Raw genomic sequence first — 13,490 nt, 5'->3', positions numbered from 1 at the left:
AGGGGATAACGAAGTTCACCTCGCAGGGGCATCCTGAGGTATAAAGCCTGAGGAGTGTGTGCAAGGCACAGAGCCCTCGGCTGGCGCAGGGCTGCTCTATCACGAGCGCTGTCACTGGCACTGTGCTCTGTGTGGCGAGATGGCTCTGTGGGACTCTGCCCTGGTCTTCACCTAGAGCGCTCAGGCCCCTGGAGATGTCCTTGGTCCTGACAAATTCCAGAGCCCCAAGAGGCCCCAAGTGGGGTCGGGGGACGGCTTCCTGCCTGAGCCACTGCCACCCACCTTGCCACGTCCTCCTCAGAAAGCAGAGCCTGAAGCCACCCAAGCAAGGCTCTGGAGCGCTCGCCAGCGAGCATCCGGATCTTGCTGGGGAGAGACTAAACAGGTGGCGAGTTCTCTGCCGCCTCACGTGAGAAACAAGCCAAGGAGATTCAGAGGATCCTGGGATTAGCAACTAGAGGCAGAGCCTGGGACCAGGGCTCATGCTCCTTCCACCGGCCCGTCCCCACCCCCGCCATGTCCTTTTCCGGATCCTGGGTTACTTGGTACCCACGGTCGCCTGTCCCTCCCTCCATTATAACTCCTACCAACTGTGCTATAATTGCTTGTCTGTTCCCCCTGCTAGTGGGGGACTCCTGGAAAGCAGGGGCTTTATCGGGTTCACTTCTGTCTCTAGCATATGGCACAGGGACTGGCACACCGTAGATCCTCATTACATTTTCATCAAATAAATGAATGAACGCATATTACATCAGTTTCTTCCTTTCCCATGCAAGCTCTTCATAAACTCAAAAACTCAAAACCATGCCAGTTGTCACTAGCCACACCACCTATATCAGCTAGGCTTAAGTTTGGCTGTGATATACATGCAACTTAAAAGTTGCTTAAATAAGAAAGTTTTTTTCACGTTCATGTCTAGAGGTACAAAAAACAGGACCGGTAAGGCAGTTCATAATTTTTTAAGAGACCTCAACTCCTTTTTTCTTGCTGTTCTACCATCTTCCATCTCATTGTTTGAAATGGAATTCCAGCCATTGCCTCTGTATTCCAACCATTGCCTCTATATTCCAGTGTACATTTCCTGGAAATGGCACACAACACTTCTGCTAATATCCTGTTGCCCAGAACTTAGTCATGCGATCACACCTAGCTACAGGGAAAGACAGGAAATGCTATCATTATTTGGGGTGGCCTATGCCCTGTCAAGATTCTGGGTTTTTTTACTCATTAACAGAGAAGAATGGATGCTGGGGGTGGGGGGGCATTAGGAGTCCCAGCCATGCCACACCTCATAGTCTAAATAGCACACCCTTCTCTTCCTATCTTCACCCACAAACCCTGCGTGGTACTTGGGAATAAGAGGCATTATCCCCACTTCACAGTTGAAGGAACAGAAGCTCTGAGAAGTCAGCAAGTTTTCCGAGGCCACGGAGTGAGTTATGGCAGGGCTGAGATGGGCACCCAAGGTTTCCAGCTACAAGGTTAGTCCTCTTTCCTCTTCATCATCTTGCCCCAGGGCTTCTCGGAAATGGTAGAGCTTGGGCTCCTTCCTCACAATTCCCTCAAGAAGCATCCAGCAGACACCTGCTGTGTGTGCAGAAAGCACCGGGTACTCGGAGAGAAACCAGATCCAATCCCTCTTGAGGACCTCATGGTCTGTCTTTACACAAGTCTTAGAATACAGTGTGATGGCTGGAGTGTTGCTAGCACAGACAGGTCTCTGACCCCAGAGCCAGGGAAGCCAATCCTTCAAGCTGTGTGACGTTCCATTTCAGGTTCTTCCAGCCTCCAGTTTTCTGTCTGGAACCAGAGATGGCGTTGGAGAATCCGGGCTGAGTTCAAACCTCAGACAAAGGACATTGGTGTTTATGTTTGATGGGGTGTGGTGGCACAGCTAAAAGTGTAGGCTCTGAGGTCAGAAAGCGCTACTTCTCTTTTCATGGAAAGCAAGTTACAGTCCTATTTTTCATGTGAGAAAACTGAGGCTCAGCGAGTTCCAGTCTCTGTCCAAGGCAAGTGTGTGTCGGAGCGAGACTTGAGCGCAGTCTCCTGATGTCTAAGCTGGACCTCCTCCAGCACAGGGCTTTGGGAGGCTCTCCAGACCACTCCCACTGCTCCAAACCCTGGCTGGGGCTCACTACCTGCCAGGCTAGACCAGGCCCCCCCCACCTGGATTTTATTCTGCAGCTAGAAGCCTGATCACCTGTAAGGAGCTGTCGGCATCGTGTCTCAACAACTGGAGAGAGGGAGTCTCACCAAGGGAGAGATTTGCCCCTTGTAAGGTGTGTAATGTTTGCTCTGTTAGACTCCATTGTGTGAGGCCAAGACTCTGCTCTGGCTAGTCTGTGGCATTCATCCCTTCTCTCCTTTTTCTGCAGGAATTATATCTTGAAGTTTACCCACTTCTGTAGGGCTCCTGGCTCCTCTGTATCCTGATGGCAGCAAATGGGATGGGAAAAAAATTGCCTTTGTATCATGCAGCAAATGGAGGTATATCATATCTCAGTAGCCTCACCGAGCCTGTTAGTTTTCAGGAAAACCATCTGGCTTTCTAAGCAGTCACTGACCCCAATTAGGCATTGATCAATAATGATCAATAAATGATCAATCAATCAATCATCAATTAGTTTTTGTTTTTTAAAAATATTTATTTAATTTTGGCTGTGTTGGGTCTTCATTGCTGCACGCAGGCTTTTCTCTAGTTGTGGTGAGCGGGGTCTACTCTTCGTTGTGGTGCACGGGTTTCTCATTGAGGTGGCTTCTCTTGTTGCAGGTTTCAGTAGTTGTGGCTCGCGGGCTCTAGAGCACAGGCTCAGTAGTTGTGGCACACAGGCTTAGTTGCTCCGCAGCACGTGGGATCTTCCCGGACCAGGGCTCAAACACCTGTCCCCTGCACTGGCAGGCGGATTCTTAACCACTGCACCACCAGGGAAGTCCATCAATTAGTTTTAAAGTATCAGCATTCACCAAGTTTATACTGTCTATCCAACCCTGTGCTTGGCCTGTGACTGGCAGAAATAAAGGGGAGTCTGGTTGCCTTCCTTTAAGGGAATTCAGCTGAGAGATTAGAGGTGGAAACAGAGAAAAGAATGAGGGACTTGAAGTAAGACAGAGGTAGGTGTGAATGACAACACTTCAGCTTATTAACTGTGTGACTGTAGGCAAGTGCTCAGGATACCTGGCTTGCTTGTTGTGAATATTAAAGGAGAGAATAGAAAACACTTTGCTCACTACTGGATCCATGGGAAATGCTCTGTTGGTGGTTAAGTGTCAAAAGCAGGATGAATGCACACAACTATAACTATTTAAATTGAGACAGGAATTCAGAGAAGGGAGATATTCATGTGTGAATTCTCTTTTAAGGCCTAGACTTGTAGAGCAGGTAATTTGGACCCTGGCAGGTCTGGGACTGGGGCCCTGAAAGATCCTACTTTTCAGAATGTGCAGTACAATGGATGGCCACAGGGGGAAGACATAGGACAAATTTTAGCATCTTCCATTTCACCGTCCCTCTGGGCAGAGAAACCAGTAGGTTTCCACACCCATGTTATAATCAGAGCTAAACTTCCACACACAATATCTGTAGATAGATGAGGGATTCGCGGGGCTTTTCAATTGCAATAATATGTCAAAAGTTCTCTGAGACATTCCTGGCACATAGGAGCCATTGTGTCAGAAAAGTCTTTCAATCTTGCTCTGATTTTTTTTTTCACATTCTCTGATCAAGTCTCCCAATATATCTCTGAAATATGCAAATATCTATAGTTTTCTGTATCTCTCTGAAACTTTTGGGACACCAACTATCTCACTGAAATATTCTGAAACTCCTTGAAATGCTGACTTTCTATAAATCTCTCAAATTATAGATCTCTGTGTGGATGTCTTTTTTTGACCCTCTCTACCCTTTGACAGCACACATTCTCTCTGAATCTCAGAGACTCTCAGTCCATCTGTCTACAACAGCTTGTTATCATTTTGCAAGTGGATATCGGACAAAGACAGACACGTGCTATCTGTGCTAAACTCCAGGAATTTGCACCTCCTAGTTCCAGGTTACAACTGTCTTTGTTCTGAAGAAGGTGGAGATCAGAGCCCTTCCCACAGGAAGTTTCAGCTAGAACTGGAGCCAGAGAAAAGAGCCAGGCATTTGGAGTCAGGCAAACCTGGGTTTGATTCTCTATTCCTCATCTTACTGTGTGGCCTTGGCAAATTGCTTTTCCCTCTCCAAGTCTCTCTTTTCTAATCTAGTAAAAATAATCCTGCAGCCTTCGAGACTGTTATGAGGACTAGCAGCTGTATGAGGTAGTCAAGTGTAAAATGCCTGGTGAACGCCCATGACTATCCTGACTTTAAGTAAGATGTGAGTCCGGAGGATGGAGAGATTCATGTGTGTGTTTCATTAGCCCTTGACATGGAAAGGAAGTATTCAGTCTGCTGCATTTAAGAAGTCGCTTTGTGTAAGCCCGCGTTATTGCTTCCTTTACAGATTCTGTGGGGCTGTGGACTTGCAAGAATTAGTCGTACTTTTCCCCCCACCCAACTTTATTGATGTATAATTGACAAATAAACTTGTACTATATTTAAAGTGTACAGCGCAATGATTTCATATACATATAAATTGTGAAATTAGTCCCACAATCAAGTTAATTAACACATCTATCACCTCACATAGTTACCCTTTTGTTTTGGTGAGAACGCTTAATATCTACTCTCTTAGCAAACTTCAGGTATACAACACAGTATTATTAGCTATAGTCATCATACTTTATGTTAGACACTCAGAACTCATGCATCTTACAACTGAAAGTGTGTAGCCTTGACAAACCTCTCTCCATTTCCTCCAGCCCCCAGTCTCTGGGAACTGCCATTCTATTCTCTATTTCTATGAGTTCAACTTCTTTTTGGTTCCACATACAAGTGATAGCATATGGTACTTGTCTTTCTCTGTATGGCTTATTACACTGAACATAATGCCCTTCAAGTTCACCCATGTTGTCACAAATGGTAGGAGTTCCTTCTTTCTTGAAGAACAATATTCCCGTGTGTGTGTGTGTGTCTGTGTGTGTGTGTATCTATATATCACATTTTCTTTACCCATTCACCCACTGGTGGACACTTAGGTTGTTTCCATATCTTGGCTATTGTGAATAATGCTGCAGGGAACACGGGAGTGCAGATATCTTTTTGAGATACTGATTTTGTTTCCTTCAGATATATACCCGAAGTAGGATTGCTAGGTCACATGGGAGCTCTAATTTTAATTTTTTGAGGTACCTCAACACTGTTTTCCATAATGGTTGTACCAATTTACATTCCCACTAACGGTGTATATCCTCAACATCTTCAACAACACCATCTCATGTCTTTTTGATAATAGACATCCCACCAGGTGTAATGTGATATCTCATTGTGGTTTTGATTTGCATTTCTCCAATTAGTGATGTTGAGGATCTTTTCATAAACCTGTCGGCCTTTGTATGTCCTTTTTGGAAAAATGTCTATTCAGTACTTTGCCTATTTTGGGGGGGAGGGGGGAAGGAAATGTCTATTGAGGTCTTTTGCCCATTTTTAAATTGGGTTTTTGTGGGGTTTTTAGGTTTTGTTTTTGGTTTTTTTTTTGGTTTGTTTTTTGCTATTGGGTTGTAAGGTTTCCTTATGTCTTTTGTATATTAACCCTTTAATGGATATAATAGTTTTGATACAATCCTGATTATTTATTTTTGCTTTCATTGCCTGTGCTTTTGGCAAGAAGATTCAAAAATTGCCAAGACAAATGTCAAGGAGATTGTCTCTGTTTTCTTCTAGAGTTTTACAATTTTAAATCTTTCCTTTAAGGCTTTAACCAATTTTGAATTGATTTGGGAGGGACATGATGTAAGATAAGGGTCCAATTTCACTCTTTTGCATGTGAATATCCAATTTTCCAAACACTGTCTGTTGAAGAGACTATCCTTCCCCCACTTGTGTTCTTGGTGTTTGTCAAAAATTAATTGACTGTATATGTGTGGGTTTACTTCTGGGCTCCCTATTCTGTTCCATTGTTTTCGGTGTCTGTTTTAATGCCAATACCACACTGTTTTCATTACTATAGCTTTGTAGTATGGTTTGAAATCAGGACATGTGATACCTCCAGTTTTGTTCTTCTTGCTCAAGAACAAAACTTTAACTATTTGGGCTCTTTTGTGGTTCCATATGAATTTTAGGATTTTTAAAATTTCTGTGAAAAATGCCATTAGAATTTTTATAGCAATTGCATTTCATCTAGAGACTGCTTTGGGTAGTATGGACATTTTAACAATATTAATTCTTCCAATCTATTAACAGGGCATATTTTCCCATTTGTGTCTTCTTCAATTTCTTCTGTCAACGTTTTATAGTTTCCAGTGTACAGATCTTTCACGTCCTTGGTTAAGTTTATTCCTAAGTATTTTATTCTTTTTGACACTATTATAAATGGGATTTTTTCTTAATTAATTTTTTCAGATAGTTCGTTTTTAGTGTCGAGAAATACAACGGATTTTTGTATGTTGACTTTGTAACCTGAAACTCTACAAAATGCATCTATTATTCTAACAATTTTTTGGTGGCGTCTTTAGGGTTTTCCATATATAAGATCATGTTATCTGCAAACAGAGGCATTTTACTTCTTCCTTTCTGATTTGGATGTCTTTTCTTTTTCCTGTCTAGTTGCTCTGGCTAGGACTCCAGTACTATGTTGAGTAGAAGTGGTGACAGTGGACATCCCTGTCTTGTTCCTAATCTTAGAGGAAAAGCTTTGAGCTTTTCACTGTTGAATACTTCTGTTAGCTGTGGGCTAAGTTCAAGGTCTTTATTACGTTAAGGTACAATACATTCCATCTTTACCTGATTTTTTGAGTTGCATTTCATTTATACCTAACTTGTTGAGAATTTTTATCACAAAAGTATGTTGAGGTACATTTTTATCTAGACTTGATTTGTTGAGAGGTTTTTTAAAATTTATTTATTATTATTTTTTATTTTTACGGTACATAGGCCTCTCACTGTTGTGGCCTCTCCTGTTGTGGAGCACAGGCTCCGGACGTGCAGGCTCAGTGGCCATGCTCATGGGCCTAGCCGCTCCGTGGCATGTGGGATCTTCCCGGACCAGGGCACGAACCCATGTCCCCTGCATCAGCAGGCAGACTCTCAACCACTGTGCCACCAGGGAAGCCCAAGAGGTTTTCTTTTATCATGAAAGGGTGTTGAATTTAGTCAAATGCTTTTCCTGCACCTATTGAGATAATCATATAATTTTTATCCTTTATTTTGTTAATGTGATGGATCACTTTTATTAATTTGCATATATTGGATCATCCTTGCATCCCAGGGATAAATCCCACTTGATCGTGGTGTATGATCCTTTTAATGTGCTTTTGAATTTGGTTTGCTAGTATTTTGTTGAGGATTTTTGCATTTATGTTCATCAGGGATATCAGCCTGTAATATTCTGTTATTGTAGTGACCTCATCTGGCCCTGGTATTAGAGTAAAGCAAGCTTTGAAAAATGAGTCTGGAAGTGTCCCTTTCTCTTTGATTTTTGGGAAGAGTTTGAGAAGGATTGGTAGTAATTCTTCTTTAAATATTTGGTAGAATTCACCAGTGAAGTATCTGTTGTAATGTTTCCTCTTTCACTTATGATGTTATTTATTTGAGTCTTCTCCCCCTTTTTCTTAGTTATCCTAGCTAAAGATTTGTCAATTCTGTTATCTTTTCAAAAAGCCAACTCTCAGTTTTGTTGATTTTTCTATTGCATTTCTAGTCTCTATTTCATTTATTTCTGCTCTAATCTTTGTTATTTCCTTCCTTATAATAACTTTGGGCTTATTTTGTTCTTCTTTTTCTAGTTACTTGAGGTATAACATTAGATTCTTTATTTGAGATCTTTTTTTCTTAACATAGGCGTTTATCACTATGAATCACTTACTTTGAATGTGCAATATCAAGAGTTGGACACAAGCTGGGGCAATAGAGCAGATTTCAGCATCTTCCACTGCAGTTTACCTTTAGTGATGAGGAGTTAAGCCTTTGGTGCACTTCATACACTATCTTATGTGTGACCCCATCTGCCTGCAGTGTTTAGCATCGGTGGGGACTGTGTGGGCAGCTGGAAATCTGAGCTGTTGTTTGACAATATGTCTCTGTATTTAGCATTTAGACTAGTGTGTTCCAATAGAACTTTCAGCTATGATGGAAATATTCCAAACCTGTGCTGTCCAAAATGGTAGCTATTTACCACATAGGGCTATTGAACACTTGAAATGTGACTAGTACAACTGAGGAACAAAAACTTTAACTAAGGGGCTTCCCTGGTGGCGTGGTGGTTGAGAGTCCACCTGCCGATGCAGGGGACACGGGTTCGTGCCCCAGTCCGGGAAGATCCCACATGCCACGGAGCGGCTGGGCCCATGAGCCATGGCCGCTGACCCTGCATGTCTGGAGCCTGTGCTCCACAACAGGAGAGGCCACAACAGTGAGAGGCAAGCATACCACACACACAAAAAAATTTTAACTTAATTTAATATTAATTAATTTGAATATAAATATTTAGCTACATATAGGTAGAGGGTTCTGGATTGGACAGCACAGAATTCCAGACAACTCCAGTTTATCTAGGAATGAATGAACACTCTCCATCCCAGCCTCTTTCTGAGGCTGAGCTAAGATTAATTAGTGAAGTTGTCTCCCAAGGAACTCACAGTGGAGGAGTGGTGGGAAGTGGGAGAGGAAGCAAAGATGAATTCATAAACACTATAATATAAGCAAGCCTAATTACTACAGTAAGAGATATAAATCATACCGATGGTTGCTTCCACTTTTGAGAGCCTAACCAGGGGCAAAACACATTATAGTGTGATGTAGGTCTCAGGGCATCCCTATGAGATTTTGCAGGTGAGGAAACCAAGGTGCAGAGTGACCAAATGGTTTATTTATGACAATTTAGATGTCAACCTAGATGGGTGTCTTACTCTAAAATCTTTGTATAATGCTTATGAGGAACCTAAAAGAGGACTACATCACATCAAGCTTTCTAAAGGAGTTTGGGTTTCAGCTATAGCAGGAAGAATAAATAGGGTTTTAGTAGAAAAGGAGAGAAGACAGAGTCCAAGCAAAAGGATAGCATTAATCAGTGAGGCAAGAAACCTTGGGGGCTTTTTCTGCTCATTAACATTGTAATTAACCAAAATTTGGGCTTGGCCTCTCCTTTGTAACAGGTTTGGCTAAGTCCAAGAAGAGGGGATTGGTCCCTGACTAGAGGAGTCTGTGCGTATGAGGTAATTGAGAGGGTGTTGTCCATGGAACAACATCATCTAAAACCACTGGTCTGGGAGGGAGACTAGAGAGCCCCCAACAGGGCTGGAGGGATGTGGAGCCCAGGGTGGAGGGCAGCAGGGGCGGGGGAGAGGGTGTCTCCCTTTGAGGTGGGTAAATTCATGGAGTGCAAGCATACACCCTTGTACACTTAAACATCAAAGGAGACTCCCAGCTTCTTAAAGATGAACTGTGGATACTGGGAGAGAGACACAGGGAATGACGGGAACCATGAGGTTCAAGTCGTGTTAGACTCACTCTTTTGCCTGTATTTTCAACAGATGTAAGAGAATCTATTGATGGAACAATCAAGTTCTTTGGCATCAAATATGTGGTGGAGTCAGCAGACAAAGTTTTTCATGTTGGGATTTCAAAAAGACATTTTCCATAATCTCTTGGAGACACGATGGTATGTTTGGTGGACTTGTGATAGTTGACGCTACTATGAAAACCTAGAGGCAGGTCTCTAGCGACTTAACCGTTCAGCTCTATTCTTGGCCATGTTCCTAACAAATGTACTGCATGATCTAAATAAAGACATTGGCTAAAGGGTTATCCTATTTGGTAAAGAGAACTAAATTGCTTTTCAGAGAATCAGAAGCCAAGAAGTTATTGTCTTCTGTAATTGATTTGACCCTATCAAGATTGTATTTAATTATGAGAGCTATAAAGTGTAGCATTTAGCCTCAGGAAAACCAAGTTGAGAAGGAAAGGAATGTTTGATTTGGTAATGTCAGTCTCAGTCAAACTTTTTTTTTTTGCGGTACGCGGGCCTCTCACTGTTGTGGCCTCTCCCATTGCGGAGCATAAGCTCCGGACGCGCAGGCTCAGCGGCCATGGCTCACGGGCCCAGCCGCTCTGCGGTATGTGGGATCTTCCCGGACCGGGGCACAAACCCGTGTCCCCTGCATTGGCAGACGGACTCTCAACCACTGCGCCACCAGGGAAGCACTCAGTCAAACTTTTTTAGTGCTTGCTGTAGGGATTTTATAGTGAATAAACCACTGCTCTCACTGGTCATACATTCCCCACATCAGAGCCGATAGAATCACTTTTACACTTGCTACTTAAATGGGGACTACAAAATCTATAGTGACTTATGGTGTGAAGTGGAGTCCTGGCTGTGAATAAACCCAGTTGTAGCCTGGCTTTTCTGCTGGAAATATAGAATGTTTCTTTAAAAACTGGTTTAGGATTTTTAAGTTAAAAAAATAAAATGTGATGGGGGTGTGTGGGGGGGAGGTGATTGTCCTGTACTATTTTCCCCCTAAAGGCAGATCGCTGCTTAGAGAAATGAACAGACGATTATGAAAGCCCGGGTTTATTTACCAGGCTCAGTCCCAAGGGGTGTCTCCCCAAAGCAGCAGCAGATGGGCCGAAGACACACGTGGACAGAGGGAAAGACCTAGAGCTGCTTGAGTGTGAGGTCAAGTCCTCACCTCAGCTATGTCCTGCCAAAGGGTGTGTCCTGGCGCAGGCCAGAGCGAGTGTTTTTAAGTGACTTCTAAGTGCTTGCAGTTCCACTGACCTGGCCTTTCCTCCCTCCTCCAATCCGTTCTCCACACTAAAGCCAGAAAGACCTTTTCAAATGTAACTCTGAGCATGTCATGCAACCTACTCTCTGCTTAGAACCTACCAGTGTTTTTCCAGGAATGTCAGCACAGTTCACTGGTGCCTATGTGGTTTACCCTGCAGCTTCATTTGCCCCAAAGCTCCCTCCTTTTCACTCTCCACTCACTGTAGTCTTTTGTTTCCTGGCAACATGCTATGGCCTTCCACTGTGGGGCCTTTGCACATGCTGCTGCTTTTGTCCAGTGAACTTTCCTGGACACACCCCTTGCTTTGTGCTCTCATAGATTCATATTCTTCCCATAAACTACACAAAGGAGGGGTTGGCCTGATTCTGCTCATCGTATTATCCCTAGCATAATGCCAGACACATAGTCAATAACTAGTTATTGAAAGAATGACTGAACTTTCTTTCTAGAGTGAAAGACTTTCATGCTATCAGATTTCGCTTCTAGGAAAGTATGTCATATTGATCTTCTATTCCCTTTTAATTTCTCAGGGTGGGGTGGGAGGGAAACCTTGAATCATGGCTGGGAAGGCTTAGGCATTGGCAAAGGGCCAAGGAGTAGGTGGGGGAGGTGGGAAGGCTTTTGGAGTGTCATGCAAAGGGGGAGGGAGGACTTTTTCCAGGCTGTCCTAAGGAGCCATCTACTTTGCCAGTGACTATGTTCTCCCCTGCCAGGCTACCCTGGGTCCCAGGAATTTAATCTTAATGAGTAGATGAGAAGTGGATAAATACATAGAGCCCTAAAGGAGCTGGGACTCTTCACCAGCAGGATTCTCATATAACCTATGCCTCTTATACCTCACGTGACTTCAAGCCATGATGTAATCTCTGTAAATCTCTTTTCAACCCAATTGTGATCCAAAGCAGGATGAGTGAAGCCAGAGGAAACTAAATTTGAGTGTCCGCTCAGCTACTTACCAGCTGTGTGATTTCAAACAATCCTGTTTGAAAACCTGTTTTTGCCACTGTAAAGTGGTGTTAATAATAGTTCCCATTTCACTGGGCAGCAGTGAGTATACAACAAAATAATGTCTCTAAAACACTGAACACCACTCTCGTCTCACTGGTTTGACACACAGAGGTTTATTTCTTGCTTACACTGCAGTACTGTGCCATGAGTAGTGGTGGCGGAAGTGTAAATCTCTGCATCCTTTCTGGAAGACAACTGGACAATATGTATGAAAAGCCTTAAAGTACTAGTCCAGTAATTTCACACTTCTAGGAATTATTCTTAGTCAAGTAACCAGAGACACAGATACACCAGCTGATGTACGTGGATATCCTTATAACTTATTGACAACAATGGGCCTGGAAAGACTTCAGTGTTTAACAGTAATGGGGGAGGGCAGGAGGGATGGCAGGGGTGGTTGTAAGGGCTGTAATTCTCCCAACAGCTGACGTTTACTTCCTTGTGAAAGCAGCTTTTTCTGTTACTAGAGTAATTCCCGTGGCCTCTCTCTACCTCCTCACTTACTACTCACCATGCTTCCGTGGTATAAATTTGGGATCAAGAACTGAGATGTGTCTTCCTGAAACTTCTTCCCATCTATCTAAGGAATAGGCAAACCCCAGGAAACATGTGTTCTCAATTGCTTTCAGCCATGAAGCAAGTTTAGCAGTTAAGTCTCAGTCTCAATGGGACCAGGCTATCACTGCCTGTAATTGGGCAGATAAATCAGCCCAATACTGGAATTCATCATTAGGTTGTCCACCCACCCATTCACATATGCTAACTTTATTTTACACCAATGATTTATAAAGATGACATTTTAATGCACAATCTGCCTTAATCTTTTATTTCTCACTTAGTTTAGTTTTATTTAGGAGAATATAATTATGGTGTTTATCACTTATTCTAAAGGTGTAGTCTCTATATCAGTAGTATCAACGTTACCTGGGAACTTCTCGGAAATACAGATTCTTGGACTCTACCTAGATCTACTGAATCAGAAACTCTGTGGGTGAAGCCCAGTGGTTTGTGTTTTAACAAATTCTCTAGGTGATTCTCATGCATGCTAAAGTTTGTAAGCACTCATTTTTTAGCACACATGCAATACTGGATGAAAATATACCAAAATGTTGCAGATACCAAATCAGGACTGGCTCCTTGCTGCTGGTACATCAATACCCAAGAAGTAGTTGTTGTAGAAAGGAAAGTTGCTTTTAATCAGAATGCCAGCAATCTGGGGAGATGGTGGACTCAGTGTCCCCCCAAAACCACCCCCGAAGACCCTGCTCGCCCATGAAAGTTTTTAAAGGGAAAAAGGGAAGTAATCTCAGTTCATTATTGAGATAGGGGGTCAGTGTAGTCTCCATCCCCCACTGTGTGCAGGTTTGTTGATATCTTGTACTTTTTCTTTAGATGCTGTCTTGTTCATACAGTTTGTTCACCAGGTTACTGAATGGGAAGCTAGGGAAGAGATCTGGTCATCTGTTAATTACTTATTCTTCATTTCTACTTCTTTGATCTACAGAAAGAACCAACAGATTAGACAAGATATTGTGTGATCAAAAGGTGTGAAAGGTGTGCTAGGGCTGGAGATGGGAGTGCCTGGTTTAAGGTTAGTGACAAGACAAAGGCCTC

The 13,490-nt window shown here is 42.9% G+C and overlaps 1 pseudogene across 1 annotated transcript in view; it reads left to right on the top strand.

The window, feature by feature from the left end:
• LOC309800769 overlaps positions 1 to 13,490 on the top strand; it is a 28,647-nt pseudogene that overhangs the window by 1,849 nt on the left and 13,308 nt on the right. The window contains exons 3-4 of the transcript in view: positions 176 to 409; positions 1,517 to 1,654. The product of the transcript in view is annotated as an uncharacterized misc_RNA (transcript). The remainder of the gene's footprint in view (positions 1 to 175; positions 410 to 1,516; positions 1,655 to 13,490) is intronic.

The sequence above is a fragment of the Mesoplodon mirus genome (assembly GCF_964341445.2).
Source record: "Mesoplodon mirus genome assembly, chromosome: 3".
Taxonomy (NCBI): domain Eukaryota; kingdom Metazoa; phylum Chordata; class Mammalia; order Artiodactyla; family Ziphiidae; genus Mesoplodon; species Mesoplodon mirus.
Note: the sequence above shows the minus strand (reverse complement) of the source record. Positions and strands in the feature narration are given on the sequence as shown.